Source organism: Falco naumanni, chromosome 10 (assembly GCF_017639655.2).
Source record: "Falco naumanni isolate bFalNau1 chromosome 10, bFalNau1.pat, whole genome shotgun sequence".
In the NCBI taxonomy this organism is placed as follows: Eukaryota; Metazoa; Chordata; class Aves; order Falconiformes; family Falconidae; genus Falco; species Falco naumanni.
In genome coordinates this window covers 32,512,323-32,531,604 of record NC_054063.1, presented here as the reverse complement: position 1 = coordinate 32,531,604, position 19,282 = coordinate 32,512,323, and positions in this window count along the sequence as shown.

The following is a 19,282-nucleotide window of genomic DNA, read 5'->3' as shown; positions in this document are numbered from 1 at the left end:
AGGTCAGCTTGCAGCCCTGTGGAACTGGGGCCATGCCAGGAGGGAGGAGATTTTGTCAGATAAGCAGAGCCAAGGCTGAACATCCAGCTGTCCCCAGGACCCTTGAACCCTTGGGCATCCATCTGAGACCACAGCAGGCTTTGTTAAGGCTCCTGCCTCGGCTGGCAGGGGCCAGCTCCAAGTCAGCCCAGGCAGGGAAGCACCGTGGTGAGGCATGCAATGCTCCTCCAGAACTCTTGGAGGAAAATAAGAAGTGGCTGAGAAAGGGTGGTTGGGTGAAATTCTAAATGCAGGAGTGAAATCTGCTGCTGGGGGAAGGAGGTATCAAGGCTTGAGCTGACACTGAGACAGAGATGATAAGATACTGACACAAACAGCCTTTTTCGGTTAAAAGGAGCCCTTGGCTCGGTCTGAGGTGAATACAGAAACATCAGCAGGAGAAGAAAAACCCACAGGAGAGCCATACTGGGGGAGGCAGGCTGGAACGACCAGGCAGAAAACCATGAGGAGGAAGTCTGTGTAATGAGCCAGTGCATCCTCTCAAGCGGCTCCCTCCTCTTGGTTCAATCTGCTGCAGGGTATTGCTGCGAGTCGCCATGGGCTTGTCAGGCTGCCCCAGAGGTGGCTGCATTATGGTTTTTACATGGTATATTTGGCAGCACATGAAGCACTTCTCATCCAGCTGGTGCATCGAATTGTTCCACTCCGCTGGGATGCTACAGAAGGGATGGTCTATAAGCAACTCTGGAAGTCGACCGAGTCTGCATGGTTTAATGCTGGATGCCAAAGTCGAGAACTAACCTTACACACAGCCTTAATTTTTTTTCCTGTGCACAGGGAGTATGAGCCAGTTTTAATAACAGTGCGCTGCACGTGTGTGTCTGAGGCCTCAGGAAAAAAACATCTGGTGTTGCACAGTTTCAGAAAAAGCCCTTGGTCCTGGCCTTCAAACTTGTGCTGTGATGAACGGACACAACAGGGCAGAGTTAAGAGTGCTCGGTCATTCTCGCTAGCCTGGCTGTGAAAGGAGAGGAGGTGGGAACCGTTGCACTTGTGTAGGTGCATGTGTGTATCTGTCTGTCTGCCTGTCCCTGCTGTCCAACTCCACTTTTGAAGCTCCAGGTCATATTCTGCCAGATTTCATAGGATCTTTCATAAGGCAGGATCCTCAGAGAGACTGAATGCCATTTTGTTGTTCTGTTGTCTAATTGTTTTATGAAAAAAGGCATATGGGTAGACAAGAAAGTGCCAAACTTGGGTCCCCACTGAGGAAATGGATTCATCAACTCTATTATAAGACATCAAAGAATCCACACGGGAGAGAGCCATTATGAATGCCCCAAACCATGGGAAAAGCTCTCATGTGCCTTATTAGCTGTGAGCTAATCCAACCATGAGACACAGAGCAGCAGGAAACTGGGATTCGTTAAGTTGCACTTCTCAGGGAGCAGCTTGGGTTTGACTCTTTGATGCTCAGCCATGCTGCTGCTGGTCCCCAGCACACCACAAGCCCTGGCTGGGCACAGGAGAGTGTCCATGTGGAGCCTGGCACAGCATCCTGGTTTTGGAGAAGTGCTCATGTGGAGAAGAAACCAGAGACTCCTTCCTACTAGGGCATCCTCCTGACATGTGCGTGTCCCAGGGGTTAACAGAGAAGATGCCAAGCCCCATCTCCCAGAGCTGTGAAGCCTGTGCCAAGCACCGAGCTCTCCAGCAGAATGGAAGGGCTCTGCCACACTGAACTGCTGCCGAAAGGCTCTGCAGACCTGCTTGCTGGTAACCTTTGCGTGAGGGAGCACCAACCTGTGGTGCTTCCCACAGGAAAGCTCTGCTTTCCCTCCTGGCCTTGGCTGGGGAGTAAAGGGGATCAGATCAGAGCTGATGATGATCAAATCTGGATGCTGGGCAAACCCGAGACCCTACCCACAGAGATGCCTGACCTGGGAGGTTGTGTCCATCAGTGTCCCTGTGTAAGCACCTTCTGCAACAGCTCAGCATGTGGCTAGGGAGCTTGTTTCTCCATCTGGACTGCCAGGAGTTGATTATTTTGAGAGAGAGAGAGGTATTATTTGAGAGAGGTTACACCTGTCACCCCTGCACAGCTATGCTCCAAGCCAGTCCAGGAATGAACAGGTACAAGTTTTTCCATACTAAGGATCCAGCAGGGACATTGTGCAGGACTCGGGAGCTACCCAGAAAGAGGAGCTCAGCTGGAGGAGATGAGGGTAGGAGCAGAGGTACTATGAGCAGCTCCTCCTTGCTCTGTCCCCCAGGGAGGGCTGAGTGAACCACCACAAAGCTAATTTCCCGACCGGATGACACCAAACAGTGACCTGTTCTGCTTTGCATGCTTTTTAATTAACACCTGCATGGCTTCATCAGCTGAATCACTGCCTCCCTTCACGGGTCAACAAGCCAGCAGCCCCTGACCTCCTGTTCCCACCTGGGTACCATGTTCGGTGCCTGCGCAGGGTGCAGCGGGTGCACGCTCTGGTGCCACCAAACCCCCCCGTGGGCCAGCACAGCAATAGGCAAAGTGATAGGACAGTCCAGGGACTTTTCAACTTTGTATGCTCTTGGTCCACCCTAATCCTGAGCTTTGGATAGGTACCACTCCTGGAAAGGCACCCGCCACACTGAGCAGGGTGGGGTGCATCGGGCGCAGCGGTAAGAGGACAGTTGCCCTCCATGTTGCCATGGGATAGGAGCAGATCACAACAAGGGAAATATAAGTTGGATATTAATAATAAAAAAAATATCTGGTAGTAAAATGAATATAGCCCTGGAGGAGACTGTATTGAGCCATCTGGAGATTTTAAAGGAAAGGTTAGATAAAAAAAAATCTGTCAGGACCAATTTGGGGTAGGGAAATGGATTGGATGTCTTCCCAAGATCTCTCCCAGCCTGAGTTTTTCCGAGTACAAATTCATTTCCCAAAGTGGCAAAGCAAGAGAGCAGCTCAATTTAGAGGCAGAGTTTCTCCCTAATGATTCCCACTGGATCAAAGGCATTCCTTGAATTGGCACTCAGAGAGGCCTTTTCCCTTGGCAGCGGTGTCTGTATCTGTGTGAGAGAGGGAGCCTTCTGGAAAGCCCAGCTTTCCCAGGTGCACGTCCAACAGGATCCACCCAGGGCTTGCTCTGCCATTTCAGAGTCCCTGGGAGGACACCACAGCTATCCCACCACTGCTTCCCCAGCCCCTGGGAGGAATGGGGACACTGCATTGCCCAAACTGCCAGGCAAGGTGCATGTCCCAAATGCTGTAGCAGTGCAGTGGGATTCCAGTCCAAGGAGAGCAGTGACCCCAGTAGGGCCAGGAGTTCTCCAGGTGCTCCAGTTCCCAGCTAAAACTGAGCTCAAGGAAGCCCACCATGGCCGTGGCTCATCATCTTGCTGGCTCCCAGCACACGCTTCTGCCACATCCCAGCTCCATGCTGGGCAGGGACCACTTCTCCATTGGCCTCCACAAGAGGAGATGCAGGCGTGCCCTGGTCCAGCCTGGTGGCATCAAAAAACCCAGCAATGTCACAACATCTACTTCATCTGGAGGCTGCCGAGGCTGGGTTCTGAATCAGACCCTGCCCCCTGCCAAGGGCTGTGACTGCAGTGTCTCCCCCCCACCCCAAGCTATGGGGTGGGGGGCACCTGGGTTTGCCCAGGCTCTGGAGGAAGCTGCAGCCAGGGGCTGAGAACAAAATCCCTTTCTTCGTGGGAAAGTGTAGTGACTTGAAGTGGTCAGACAGCCTTATCTCTGGTTTCGAAAGCCACACGCTGATCATTTGTCAAGATTAGCGCGTGCGGTAGAAGGGATGGAGCTGTTCCAAATCCATGCTCACATCTCTTCCCTGGGCTCAAGGCCATTCATAAAAATGCCAGAGCAGCAGCGGCGGCGGCGGCAGGCAGCGCATACTGGGGCTGTGGTTTGGGGAGGACTAGGAGGGGTCAACCGCAGGTTATACAAGCTCTGAGTGGGGAGAAGAATACACAGGTTGCTTTATTTATATCTCCGTTAGTGTCCTTCCTCCAGGAAAGCATGCAGGGAGGCTGGCAGGGGAGATTTAGCAAGGGCAAGAGGCAGGCAGGAGGTGATGTGCTTAAAAAATCTCTTTCCCAGCCATGCCAGGACCCCAGGGACAAGAGAGCATTAACAGGCAACAGTCACGGAGATGGAGATGGAGCAGGAGCAGCCTCCAGGGGCAGTCCCAGCTGGATTCAGCAGCACATGGATACAGGGTGAAGAGGATGAAGGCTGAGCAAGGAAGGAAGGGGCATCTTCCCAGTAAACCCCAGCATGTTGATGGTGGGGCACTGGGGACCTGGCTGGATCCAGGCTTTGTGCTGAGGCGGGCTGGCCCTGTAAGCACCAGGGAGGAGCAGCCCCCATCTCAGCTGGTCCCCGTCAGCTCGGGCTGGGCCAAGCAGGAGCCTGGGAATGCTATAAAAGGCTGGGTGGCTGTACTGGGTGGGAGGTTATGGTCATTTGCAGCTGGTGTGTGAGGGGAAAGACCTGGGGTGAGCAGAGGCATCTCTATTGCAAGAAAAAAATTTGTCAGCTCCTGTCTACCTGCAAGGATGCTTCTGGAACCAAGGGAAGATGACAGGGCAGGAAAATGCCTTCACAGTGGGGGCTTGAGGCTGGGGGCAGGCATACAGCTCTGCTGGTAGGAGCAGGGCTCTAGCCATGTGCTGTGAGGGTAGGTACTGATGCAACCGGGAAGCTTTTGCAGGAGTGTTTCTGGCATGAGCCCTCACAAGGAGGTGTGTGTCCCTCCTGGCTTTGCTGGAGGGAGCTCTGGCAGCAGGCCAGAGCTTGAAGCAGGGTTAGCCATGAGATCAGGGTCTGAGCTGCCCTTCCCATGGCTCCAGGAGAGGGGTTTGGTGCCACCTCACCCCCCCCAGCATGTTACCCTACAAACCTGGTTCTTGGCAGTGCTGGAGGAGCTTTGGGGGAGTTCCTTGGCTCCAGGGCTACCTGCTGGCCTCAGCTCAACTGGGTGTGCTTGGGGAAGGCTCTCCCACAGCAGCTCTGTGCTGCATCCCAGCTGATGCACGCCGCAGGGCTGCAGGGAGGTCATCTTCAGCAGGAGATCCTCCTGTGCTACTGAAATATTTCAGTCATTTCCACACTGTTGTAGTAGTTCAACACTTGCAGTTCTCCTTCTCACCTCCCCTGCATGGATGCTTTCCTCTAGGGACTGTCCCTGGTGCAAGAAACAGTTTCACTGGAAGTGGAAAGAACAGCAGCCTGGCGTTTTGGTTTAAAGAAATGCCTGGAACTGGAATGTTTGATTGCTTCTCCAGGGCTCAGCCAGGTCCTTTGCAGGGCTATGCCTCTGGCTTTTGGGAAGACCCATGTTCTTCCTGGGCTGCGTGTCCAGCTGGGTCAACTTTTGCCTTTCCTGGGAACAGGATGATGGCAGCAACCCAGTGATTTAGCCACAAAACCTCTGCTCAGTGACCTCATTGCTGCACACAGCAGAATAAAAATACCACAAGAGCGGAAAGAAAATACTTTTCCTTTGGGTTCTGGGGAATATTGAGGGACATTAGTACAAACTGACCTCTTTGCTGGTTTGTTTTTGGTTTTTTTTTAAGTCACCCAACATTACCTGTCTTCCATGCTCCTGTAAAGCCAAGTTTGCCTGGCATTGAAGTGCTGTTTCTGGGATGCTTAGGAGGGTGGGTTGCCCCTGGGCACCTGCTTCTTGCAGGCAAGGTGAAGGCAGGGAGTCAGGTCTGCTGGGGTGATGGCAGTAGGAGAGAAGGACCTGAGACGCAGCATGGATACAGGTTTCCCTGCATGTGGTGGGCCGGAGAGGCAACGGCCAAGTGCGGAGGCTGCTGCAGGGCTCTGCGAAGAAGCAGCCTGAGGGTTGTCTTCTATCTCCCCCATCTCCTGCATTTTGGGGCAGGAGCCACATGGAGCTTTCCTGGTTGCTCTAACAGCCTGCTTGGATGAGAGTAGTCTCGGTGGCAGATGCGCGTTTCTGGGGTGGGTGATGGAGAGCAACCCTACAAGCCCACCTGGGGTAAGTTATGCTACACACTTGATTCTCTATTTTGTGCCTATTTTTGCCTAGCTGCGGACATTTGGCCCGGACTGGGGTCCTGGGGCAGCAGGAAGGTTTCCCACGCCTTGGGGCTGCTTCTCCTTGGCTGTGGTCAAGCGCTGCTTCCTCCAAACTATGGGCAGTGCAGCTCTCACGTGTCCCCAGGCACTGGGTGGCTTCTGGATGTACCAAATGTGGGAACAGCTGGGCTGAAACCCTGCCATTATCCATGTCGCTTGAGGCAAGGGGATGAGGGGGAAGTTATTTTTGTGTCCTAAGAGGGGCCCTTCGTGCCCCCCCTGCTGCATCCATCCTCTGAGGTGACCCTGCAGGCATGCATGTAGGGTGTGCAATGTGAATGGCCATAAATAACGGGCAGTTATTTATGCACAGGCAAAGGAGCAGGGAAGAAAATGTAACTGATACCAGCTTTGGGCTCCTTCCAGACCTGCTTGGAGCTGGGACCTCGTGGCTGATATTTGGCTTCGCCGGTTTCCCTTTGCAAGCAGCTGTTCCTGCGGGCCCTGCATCTGCGTTTGGCTTTCTGCAGTGTTTTGCTAATCCTCTTTCTCACTGTACAGCAACGTGTGCTCGCCAAGGTCCCACTGACCCATCACCAAAAAAAAAAAAAAAAATAATAACAGGAGGAGGAGAACTTGATATCTTCTGCAAGTGAAATAGCTTGGGTTCAGTCTTGGAGAATTTCCCGAACTCTAAAGGAATTTCCTGATCTTAGGAATGTGCCAAAATTTGGGATCTGCCTCTGTTGGGCTGCACATATTTTCAGAGCACACACTGTGGTGCTGTGTTTTGGGTTTCTACCCCTGTCGTTGTAAGGACACGTTCTATCTGAACAGGTCAGCAAGGCCAGCTGCAGGAATACCCAGGCATTTATTTAACAGCATTCCCCCCTTTATTTTGGGATCAATGGCATTTTTGATCCTAAACTCCTGTCTTGCTGCCCTGTGCCAAATCCCAGGCTGTTACTGCAGCCCTCATGTGAACATGGAAACTTGGGTACAGTTGTAATACTTCAGGTTAGTGGCTCACTGGCAGACCTAGAATTAAAGGCATAACCCCAGATTGACTAATATCCCATATTTTTAGCAAAAAAAAAAAAAATGCCTTTGCAGCAGCAGGCAGCCTCTTTGCTCGTAGCTGGGGTTCAGTGTTCATGTGTTTATTGCACATACTGCAAAAGTAAACAAGCTTCTGGGTGGGAAAAGCACAGCCCCTCCCCTCAGAACAAACCCAAATGAAATTCTTCAAGTTTTTTTTCCAAAAATTAACGTTGGCTGGATTCTGACCAGGTTGTTTTTGACCGGCTTTAATCTGTGAAATCAACACCGAGTCAGGAAATGCTTAGATTGACTCTGAATGAGGATTTGGCCAGAACTTTTCTCCTATTTATGAGGGTTAGTTGGAAACAGCAAAACCTCCCGGAGGAGACCTGTCCTGACCTCCCCACTCATCCAGCCCAGTCCGGAGGGGCTTTATCATCCATTAGGGCTTGATTTCATCCCCAGGAGCTCAGCAGTCTTGATGGGTTGTACACGATGCTGGAGCCTGGGACAGGTTTTCCACTGGTTTTGGTGGATTTTGGACCAGGCTGGTGGGACCAGTTTCCCTGTGGGCCAGCAGCGCTATGTTGGGGAAAAAGAACAGTCCCCCCAGGCAATGAGTCAGGCCTGAAGCCTTTGAAATACTGTCCCCCTCCCAGCTCTGACAGGGCATGGACCAGCCCGAAGAGTCACTGTCTCTGCCTCCCTGTTTGCTCCTGGTGCCTCCGCATGGTGAGGTCTCCAGCCCTGAGCTGGGGCTGCAGCTGAGCAGAGCCTGGTCCAGCAGAGCCCATGGCATCCTCCGTGTCCCACCATGCTTTGCCGTCCCCCCTTCCCCACGCAATGCTTTGCCAGGGCATTGCAATATGTCACCCTTGAGAGGAAGGAAAAGAAAACCAAACGTGAGCACATGTGGTGGGCAGGGGGAAATGGCTGCTGCAAAGTAAGCAGTGCCTTTAAAGAAGTGTTTGTCTGGGGTTTGTTTAGTTATCCTCTAGGTAATTTTACAGCTGAGGAGGCTGGGCCATTCAGGCAATGGCCAAAACAATATCCCCACTGTCTGAGCAGCTCTCGCGGCTCGGCATGGCTCGGCGGAGCTGGGGGGGCAGAGGGAGACAGGGAAGAGAAGTTTCTTTTACCGGCCGTAGGCAGAAAGCACCATGGAGGACGTCCTGTAATTAAGACGTCGCTTCGAACATCAAGTCACTCGGCTGTCAGGTTGAATAAAACTCTAGGCTCAGGCCGGGTGTGAGAGGGGGATAAAGGGAGGTTGTTGGGAAAAGCCCAGTCCCGTCGTTTTGGTCTGAACTGCAGGTCCAGGCTCAGGGTGCCTTGGCATGCTTGCTGTGGAGGAGGTTGGTGGGATGGGGGCTCAGGTCCCTTGTTCCTGTGGGCAGCAAATTTTTGGTGTCCTGTGTGGAGCTGGAGGCAGGTCTGTCCTGCCTGCACCACTCTCTGCCCCCAAGCCCTGGGAACCAGCAGCTCCAGCCTGTTGGACATGGGGAACCGGAGCTCCAAAATGCCACCTTGCCCTCATGGAGGGGGTGTGTGCCATGGCAGGTCCTGCCCCCCCAGCCCACCAAAGCACGGTTTGTGCTATCACCCCAACAGATCCCAGGCTGAAATCCTCATGCGATCCCCAGGAAAAGCTCCCCTGCTTCTTCCAAAGTCCTAGTGCAGCCCAAGCTGGAAACGTGGGGGCTCGAGTCTCTCTCTGCACTACGTGCAAATAGCTCACATCAGCTCATAGTGCTGTTCCCAAGAGCCGCAGCACTCGCTGCTGGCAGCCAGCTTGCAGGAGGATACCAATATTTCATGCAGACATGGCGAGAAACCAGCCCTGTTTCCCATTCACAAGGGGTGGCTCCAAAACAACATAGAGATCTGTCACAGCATATATGCGGCATCTGTGCAAATTGGCCTGACTGCCTAAATAATTCCGTATATATTTATAAACTGTGAGATGTAACGTTTTTTCCTGTTTACTTTTCGGTTGAATTCCTTGCTCATGGAAATGAGAGCTGCAGCGCGGTGGCTAGACATAACCATTGTATAGGGAAGACACTGTACAAACTGTCCTAGAAAATTCTGCCAAAATGCCAGGCCATATCAGCCCTGATCTGCAGCCCCTCGCCCCTTCCCACAAACCCTCCCCCTCTGCTCCCCCCGGCTCCAGCCCTCTGCGTTAAGCTGAACCCAGCTGGATGCTCACATACCAAGGGGGTGGTTGCCCAAATACTAATTGGGAGACGGCTGCAGGTAGGTCGAGTCCGGACCCAACAGCGAGGAAGGTGAAAAAGAGGGAGAGGAGGGTGGGGAAGTTTTCCACCCTTCCAGGATTGCTGTGAATCTGACCTGGGCAAATCCTCTGTGAATACAATCAGAAGAGGTCTCTGCCCCACCAGCCATAGGTGGGATATCCTTTCCCACGTGCTGCTGAGCATCATGGTGCTGGCAGCACACTGCACCGGCACTGAGGGTGGCTAGTGGTGTGAGGCACACCATGGCATGGCTTTGGACAGCAGCACTGTCACCATCCCCACAGGAATCTCCCACGGCTGATCTCAGTATTCAATGTTTGCTGAGCATCTCTGGGGTGCTGCTATGTTGCTGTGCCCAGCGTAACAAACTCGGCCAAGGTGATACTGCAGCAGCTGTTTGGGATGCTGGGAGGAGCAGATTCCTGGGCTCTGCTCCTTGGTTTGTGTTTTGGGGACAAAAACATGGGATGTGCTTATACCAGATGCAGCGCTTTAACACTTGTGCGGGTTCAGGATCGAGGGGTCTGCAGCAGTTGGGTATGTGCAATGTCAGGGGTAAGTGCAAAGTGACCGGCTCCAGGAGCTCCCACGGCTTCTGTGTCAGCCAGCAAGGGAGTCAACGCTGCCCAGCACTTGCTGCAAACAGCACCACAAAGGGCCAAGATCTGCTGGAGCCAGGGTTAACACATCTGCTGGGGAAAGAAAGAAAAGGAAAGGGAGAAAAGATTTTAAACATTGCAAGTGAAATCCGAAACCCATTTCATGGCTGCTTGGAGCAGCCAGCTGCTCAGGTGGGCTCTGGGAGGATGGTGAGGGGCCTGAGCCACGCTGGGGGCTCAACCTCCTTCATGCCCCTTGAGGGATGAGCTTGGACATGCCACCCTGTCCGGTTCCTCTGAGTTTGGTGGGACCAAGGGGAGGTAAGGATGGGAGAGCACTTGGGAGCTAGAAGGATGGAGGAGCCTCTGGGTCCCACAGGCTTTTCCCCATCCCACTGTGCCCAGTTCCCCTTTGGTGGTCACTATCACCTTTGCGAGGACTCATTCCCAAACACCGCTTGTAGCTCACCTCCCTCTCCAAAGCAGGAATGGGTGAAACAACCACTTCCATGGCTGATAGACAGCAGGGATGGAGCAGGGCAGTTAGAGCATGCATGGAGCCTTGCTGTGTTTGCACTTGCATCACACCGGTCACTCCCCACTTCAAATCCATGTCACCTGCTGGTGGCATCTTTGCTTTCAACTCTATTTATACCATCAATTTAATTTAAAACTTATTTAGTGGTGATCACAGTTATTGTGTCATATTTATTTTTAGCCTTTCACACTTGCTTCTGTTCACTCTGTCGGTTATTTCAGTCACATTGCTCACCCCTTACATAAAGGTTGGGAACAGCTGTGCTGGAACAGATCAAAGGTCTGTGGAGCCCCATGTCCCCTCTCAGATATTAGCCAGCGACAGGGACTAGGGAAGGAGGAATGAAGCAAGTGTGCAGTGATCCTCCTGGCAGCGAAAGGGTGAGGCACACCTCTGGGTCAGCCTGCTGTGCAGCACCACCACCACCCCAGCTCCCCCCACCCCACCCCCCCCGGGACCTCCCTGAATGGCTCTAATCTCTTTTGCAATGCGGTTATACTTCTGACCTCCCCATTGCCCCCACCAGCAAATGTCACATTTCGTGGTGCCCCGGGTAAAAGGGACTGTGGCCGTGGCATCCATTCCCCTGGGACCATGGGGGGACTGGCTGGGGGTGGTAGGGATCCCTGTGAGCAAGGAGGGCGAAAAAATTATAATTATAGAGAGTAACTGTTGAATTCCTAGAAATCCCTACAGTTAGGAATTTCTGTGCTTGCACGTGGCTCAGGGAGCAGGTGGGGGCATGGTGGCCTCCCAGCCCCTGCCCTTCGTTGAGGGATGCTGCAGGATGGCCATGGGTGTTGAGGGCACCAGGAGGTTCCCTGCCCCAAAGGCCTAATGTGGGGATGCAGGCTGAGCTCCCACGGGCATGACGGGATGCAGCGATGGTCCCCAGCCGTGCCGGGACCCCAGCTCCTGCCCAGCAGTGCGTGCTTTGCTGGATGCCCAAAGGCAAGCGGGCTGTGGGGTGGGGAGAACAGCTGTGCTTGCAGGAAGGTAAATGGGGCTCCTGGGATGGAGCTGGGTAAGTGAAGAATTGCCAGTAAAGCAAGGGTCCATTGAAATCCCGGCTTCTGAGCACAGTTGTTTCGTACAATGCCAAAAAGCATCAAAAGTAGGCGAGACAGACAGAAGGGCAAGTGTAATTGGGTGTTTTGGTAATCCTTCTCTGAAGGAGACACAATGGTTCATCTGACCAGAGCGGGGTAAAGGGGTAAAAGCTCATCTGCTCCGGACTGCTCTGCGGGAGGGCTGGGGAGCCCCTGCCCCATCAAGCGGGGGGCAGGCAGCCCCCTACCCCCCGCCAGCATGACCACCATAGCCAGTCCAGGGCATCCTACCTCCTGTCTTCTCCCTGGGCAAAGGGGAGCTGGTCCAGGGGCGGGCCAAGGACAGACACAGCAGCTCCTGGGCAGGAGAGGGGCTCGTGGGGCTGTCCCACAGCTTTACAGCAGAGCCCATATTCATCACCAGGGACGTCCCCTCTGGACAAATCTCAAGCCTTGTGCTTGACCTTTATCGGATGATGGCCAGGCTGGGGTGTCCCTGCACCCTCCCTTGGGTGTCACATGCCCCCATCTCAACTCAGGATCTTGTCCCTGCTCAGGATGATGTGGCTGATGGACAGTAAACCCTTTGCTGCAGGAGTCGAACCCCATTTCTCTTTGCTTCACCAGCCCAGCCACGTGTTAGGCAGGAGGAGAAGGGCCTGCGCAGTGCAAGTCGGGTCATCATGGGGGGCAAGGTGCTGCCTGGCTGGTGTCTGGACCTTTGGGGCAGCAGGAAGGTGTTGGGGGGAGGTTCTGGTGCTTTCCTGAGCTGCCCAGGATGCTCCCCCCCACCTCTCCATCAGGGTTTTAATCAACATGGAGAAAGCCGTGGCAAAGTCAGTCCCGCTCCCCCCTGCTCTCCCGTGAAACTGGATCTATTTCCTGGGATTACATGCAGCACCTTAAAGAAAATATTTACAGAATTTATATTCACATCCCGTTCTCCCTCTTCTCAGGGGGCTCTCCCATGCCCTCCCTCCCTCCCGCTCGCACTTCATCTCCCCCACGCCTCCTCCTGCTCGCCTTCCCCCCGCACCCTGTCCTGCTACAATACCCGCCTTTGTGAGAGGAACAATGTTTACTTTCCATCGAGGATGGGGGGATTGGGAATGAAAAGGGCTGCCTCCCCCTCGCCCCAGCCCCGGCCTGCACTCAGTGGCGGGAGAAGGAGGAATTCCTGCAGGAATGCCGATGGCAACGAAGGCAGCCCAGGCGAGGGGATAAATAGTCAGTCCAGGCGAGGGGATAAATATTCATGCTGGGGGGGGGGGGTGGGGAGAGGGAGGAAAGACAGAGAGAGAAGAGCCTAAGAGCCTGGGGACCAGTATAGTCCAGGGTCCATCATTTTTCTCTGCAGCTTAAGGGTGTGTTGGAAATTCCCCGCCGGCCCCGCTGGGTTTACAGGTCCGTGATGCAGAACGGGTGCAGCTCTCTCTTGGCCTAAGCCAGGAGATGAAAGGCATGTCTGGGCCAGGGGGGCTGCACAGCAGCCTCAGGGGTGGAGAAGGGGATTTGGGGCTTGAGTGAGGCGAGGGCTGTGAGATCCAGCATGTGGCTACAATTACGGGGATGCTTGTGAGGATGGTGTGCTGGAGCATTGGAAATGCATCGCTTTCCCTCCCCACCCTTCCCCGGCGCTGGCTGCTTTTCCCCACCAGAAGCCAAGATTTCTCCTGCTGCTCCTTGCCGGGAAGCCATCCAGTTGGAAAAGCGGAGAGCTGGAGGGAGGGCTGCCCCACAGCCGCCAGCGGGTGACAGGGACGGGGACCCCAGCCCGGGCACTGCAAGGAGCAGTGGCAAGCCTTTAACAACAAATTAGTAAAAAAGGCAACCTTTTTCTTTTTTCTTACTGTCAAGGAAAAAACACCAGGAAGGCTGTAGAAGCTTTAATTATGGGATGCCTTCGCCATCTTCAGTGCCCTCTGCCGTCCAGCGCCAGCAGCCTTCCCTCCCAGGGCTCGGTGGCAGCCGGAGTCAGGCACTGCTGCTCTTTCCCGTGGCACCACTGGCCCTCTGCCAGCTTTTCTAAGCCTTTCCCCACGTGAAAGGGGGGTTGGCCAGGGCCCACCGAACCTGCCGTGGGCCAAGGGCACTTCGGGGTCCCCTGATGCCTGCGGGAAGGGCTGGTGGGGCAGCCCTTGGCACCAGCGCAATGACGGGCTTCGGGGCCAGCCCTGGTCAGGAGGCTAGGAGCCATCTCCGGAGGTGAGCACAGCGCTTCGTACAAGCCTCCTTCTGCTTCCTGAAAAAAACCCGGTAACTAAATATAGCAAGTACTTGGGCATTTCACTCTGGGAAGGGAAAACAGCTCTAGTGCCAAGAGAGATCCTCTTCTGTTTGCACAGCGTGAAGGCTGCATGTCCTCTGCCTACTCCCGTCAAGGGGGACCGGCGCTGACAGGGGCTGGCTCCCCCCGAGCCGGGTCTGTCCCCCAGGACCCCTGCCCAGCTGGCCTGGGCAATGCGAGAAACCCCACACTGGGCTTTGGGCATCGAGTCCAGCTGATGCACAAGCATGCTGAAAGTCACTGATCTCTCCTGGAACCAGCACAACCCTCTTCCCACTTTGTTCCAAAAAAAAGGAGAAAATATTTGCTGTTTTAATTCGAGACTGAGGCAGGAAATCATCGCTCCCAGGGGCCCCTCTCCCTGCTGATCTGGGACAGCCTGGTCAGGTACCACATCCTCCTCGCCCAGCAAGACAGGATGCTTAGGAAAAGGTATTCATTGAGTTGTTCATCCAGTCAAATCCCTTCACTGGTATCCTAAAAGGAGATTTGGGCATGGGGACCTGTACTGTGGTCCATCTGTGTTGCAGATGGGAGCCCCAGCAGCTCTCTGGGCACTGTTCATTTTCTACCTGACAAGTGGGAGGATGCAGCTATAAATCTTCCCGATCTCCCAACCTGATAGGTGCAATGGGAACCCTCAGTCCACCCAAAACCTTCTTCTTCACCTTGTTTCCAGAAGCTAGAGGAAAAATAGGCTGTGCAGTATATTGTCACAGAGCTAGATGTAGCCCTTTTGTCTGGGCAATGCCTTGCCCATCCTCGGGCTGTTGGGAGCAGCGGCTGAGCAGCCGGGAACCATCGTGGGCATCCATTCTACACCTTGTGCTCATCAGCTTTGCATCCCCCCCGCCTGGCTGCGGCTCTGGTGGGAAGGGGATGGTGCGTCCTTCTTGGCCCTGCCACCACCAAGGGCTGTGGGTGGTCCGGGCAATCCACCTTTGCCCTGGCCTTTGCTCCCCAAATCAAGGAAAACAAACGAGTGGCAGCCACGTTGCAAACAGCACAGGCTTTGTGCTCCCAGGGCTCTGCACCTCGCTGGCCTCCCGGCTGCTTTTCTCTTAAGCTCTTCTTCAAAGTGGGATGGTGGCCTGGGAGCTCAGAACATCTCTGTGCCGTTGTGCCTGGCGCCTGTGCTGCACCCCTCAGTCCAGCGCCCTGGGTGCTCGTGGCTGCTGGGCGATGGGTGACTGCAGAGGGAGCAGAGCTCTGCTCTGAGCCAAAACACCCCTGAGCGCTGGGAGGGACTATAGTATCCAGAGGCTGTGCAGGACTCAGAGGAGAGCACGCAGCTCCGGTGCAGAAACTGGGAGGCTTTGCCTCCTTCTATAAATTGCTTTTTTTTTTTAATTCCCCAGTGGTGCAGAGCGGCAGCTACCATCAGATCAACAGCACGCTGTGGCCACAGCGATAACTGCTAGTGAGGCGGTCCTGCAGACACCCTGGGGAAATGCAGTGTCTGACTGGGAGTGAGCATCATCCTGGCGGGATGGGAGGCCAAGATCTCTGTGCTGCTCCAGGAGCAGCCCTTGGCTCACGGGGATCACCCAGCACTGGCTCCCGCTTTCCCTGGGCTGCCAGGCTGGAGGGAGTGCGATGCTCTGCAAATGGCACCTGCCACAGAAAGGCCACCAAGGTCACCTCCGAAGGCTGTGGGGATCAGGTTTTGCATTTGGTAGCTTTGCACAGGCAAGAGGCAGCCCAGGCTGTTTGTAGAGTGGTTGGGCTCCTCTCGCCAGGTCAGCTCTCTGTTAGAGAGCAGGAGTGAGTTAAAGGGTGGAAAGAGGCCCTGGATTTCTCTGGGAACGCAAGGAGGATTAAAATCTCTGGTCCCTATATTGCTTTTTCTATTTCCTTTCTCTTTTTTTTTTTTTTTTTCATGGTATTATTTGATGGTTAGAGAAAAAAAATCTGGAAACATAACTGCAGAAATTGCTGTTATTTCCGGCTATCCCTGCAGAGCCCAGCTCTCTCCTCACCAGATGGACCGGCTTAGGGAGCCTCCCGCTCCGGCAGGGCTCCCGGGGACCCGTGGCTGCCCTCTTCTCATTTGCCATCCTGAATTTTGCTCCCACCAGCCAGGCTTGCAGCAGGAAGCAATCCTGCTCCCTGAGCCAGGTAACAGGCAGCTGGGCTCTGCAGGCCCCTGCTCCGGGAGGCACCGAGCCCTTGTTTGCTTTGGGAAATGAAATCCGTACAGCCTGTGGCTGCAAGCGGTTGGGAAATGTTGCTGCAGGCAGTTTGGGGTGAGCGCTGGGGCTGCTGCGAGGCGATGGCTCGGGGTACAACGTGGCTGTGGCAGTGCTGTACTGGGGCAGCAGCATTTCCCTGCTCTCCTTTTCACATCTGAAACCTCCTCCAGGTCTGCTTTCTCCTCACCATGGGTGTGCAAGGGGCTTTGGGCCAGTTTGTCCTTCCCCAGGGACAGTATTACTCCACGTGTCTCCATGATGCTGTGGGGACCAGGAGGGCGGGCAGGCACCGGGACGAGGGGAGCAGGACAGGAGAGGAAGGATCCCATGGCAGCGATCTGGTGATCAGTGTCCAGTGGGAAGGAGGAGGTGGACAGCTGCCCATGTCTTTGGGCTGTACATCCTGATAGAGATGTTGGACTTGGATGAGCCCCAGAGGACCAACAGCCAGTGCCAGTGTGAAGTTATTCCCCGTAAGCACACAGCTCCTCACCATCCCTGCTGCCAGAGAGCAGGACCAGCACCGAGGTGACCTGTCCCTCGCCGCAGAAACTGTTCCCCAGTCCTGCCCCGCAGGGGCTGCTGGCATAGCCTGCTCCTGCACCACATCCAGCAGAGCATGCAAAAATTTCTCAAGTGCAGCAGCAACGATGTATTCAGCCTCCTATGCAAGGAAAAACATGTATATGTTCCATATGCACAAGAAAGAGGCCTTGAAAGCCAGGAAGATGCAAAGATCAATAAATTATAGCTTGTATAATATTTTTCACCAGCACCAAATAAATCAGATCTTATTTTCCCCCTATGTCCACAGATTTAATGGCAGCAACAGTGCCCTTGGTGGTCGTAAAACTCCATCCTCTTGCTGAAGGGCCTCCCAGACAATTTGTCATTTGGCCTTTGCTTGTTTGCTTTAAAATTAGCTGGTCCAGACATTTAATAGCCCAGGAGCTAAGAAATCCATCACCCTATCCCAGCTTCCAACTATCTCTGTGTGAACGCTGAGGCTGCATCACAGCATGGTGGGTGGAAAGAGCGTTGGGAGGGAGCAAGCTGCGGAGTCAAGGATCATGGGGGATATTTTTCATCTGAGCTTTAAGATCACCTTTCTTATTTCCATTTCTTTCTTTCCTCCCATCTTTTCTTTCCCCCCTACGGTCACATCACCTCTCCAGCTGCCATGAGCAATACTGTCCTTCCAGTTGCAGTGAACAAGTCAGGAGCTGACCCTTTCTCATAGGTGTAAACACTGCCTTGTTAAAAGGGGATAATTACCGGGGTCTAGTTAACCCTGGTGTAAAATCAAAGTGAATAGTGCCCCACCGAGACTCCCAGCCATGTGGACCATGACGCCTGGGCTCTGGGGTAAACAGCCAAGGCTTCACTGCTTGTCAGCTCAGTGCATTCAGTGGAAAGTTAACTTCTCCCTGAAACAGAAACGCTGTCTTTTGGGTTGATTTATACCCCCCAGACACACGACCAGCTGAGGGGTGGGACCTTTTCCCATCGGAGAGCCTTGCCAGGATTTTTCTGGCTTCCCCGTTGGGAACGAGCAGGGGTTGAACTGCAGGAGGTAGGCAGTGTGTCACTGCATCGACAGTAGTCACTGCTTTGACTTGTTGAGCATTTCCAGCCCTGGGGCCCCTGCACCCTGCTATGGTCCCCGGGGTCCCAAGGGAGGCAAACCCGGGGCTGCGCACTGTGCCTGGGAGAGTGCAGCTCGGCTGCCATTGTCCCTGTTCCTTGGAGGAGCTTGTGCATCACCATCACAAAATGGTTTCTGTCTGGTTGGAGGCCTCCCACAGTAGCTGAAGGGCTGATTTTTGCTTTTTTCTAGCATCTGCTGTCTCAGTGCTGCCCTGATCCACATCCCCGATGCGACCCGCGTCCCTGGATCATGAGCAGATTTTAGCAATAAGGATGCTCAGAAGGTTTTTCTCGGGTGGCAGGAAGGTGTGCACAAGAGGTAGGAATGGAGAGCAGCCCTTTCCCCTGTATCCTTCCCAGCAGCCTGCCGCAGCCCCCTCTTGCATCCATAGCCAGAGGACCTGCTGCCCAGGGACACCAGGGAGGGTAGAGAACAGGAGGCAGCAGCACCCCAGCTGGGATATCCTGAACAGACAGCAGAGCAGCCAGTTCTGCCTCTGCAAAACCAAAGCATCTGAAGGATGCTCCCCAGCCAGCACGAAGCAGCAGACGCCCTTCAGGCTCCTCCAGCCATATTGAGAGCGAAGCCAGCTCCCTCATGTTATTTTTTCCTATTTGACCAGTGGGGCCAGTCATAGACAGCTCCAGTAATTCAACCTGAAATGCCAAGAATCCTTTTTCTGCCTCTGCTCACTTGTCGAGCTCTACCCATGGCCTCAGAGCGAGATAAAGCGTCTGTGTGTGCGTCTGGGCTGTGACCGAAGCCTGCGGGCTCAGGGCTGACTGCAGACATCATGGGAGAGAGGGGCTCTGCAGGCACCCAGCTGAAGGCATTTTGATTGCTTCCAGGATTACTACCCAGCATGTTTATTCCTCCAGTGGGGAGGACTTCATAACTCAGGGACTCCTGACAATGTATATATATTGGAATCTTATAAGAGTAATGACCATATCCAATGATATTTCGTTCTCATCTTGCCAATATAAACAACTCGCTGGACTTACCCAATTGCATTGGGTCATCCTGAATAATTAGGCTCGCATGTTCCATTTATTACCTTGAAAATCCTTTCTCATTGTATTTTATATATATACATACATATATATATATATATATAAAAATGTAATATGTTTAAATGAAAACCAGATACAACTCCGAAGGAATTTGAAATATGAGGCTGAGAGTACAAGAAGCGGCAAAAAGGTCCTTTGCTAATAGGAAAAGCCGAGCCATCCGGGGCTGAGGAAATACGGGAAGGTCAGGTACGAGCTGCCGCACCGGGCTGGGCTCAGGCTGCGCCTCTGCAGACAGTCTCGTGTTTAAGGAAATCCAGTAAGTAACTGGTGAAGCCGCTTGTACTGGCAGGACGTGGGGAGGTGTGGGGTGGGATCCTGGTGGCCGGGTCAGCTTTGATATCCCCTTCAGCGCTGAGGTCTCTCTTCAGATGGCTTCAGAGCACTAGTGGGTCAGGCAGCACGAGTCCAGAGAGTATCTCCAGACCTTTTCGAGAGCTTTTGTTCCAGGCTCGGAAAGTTTCCCATGGCACCAGCAGGCAAGAAACTGCCAGCACCCTGAAAAAAAGAGACCGTAACGGGGT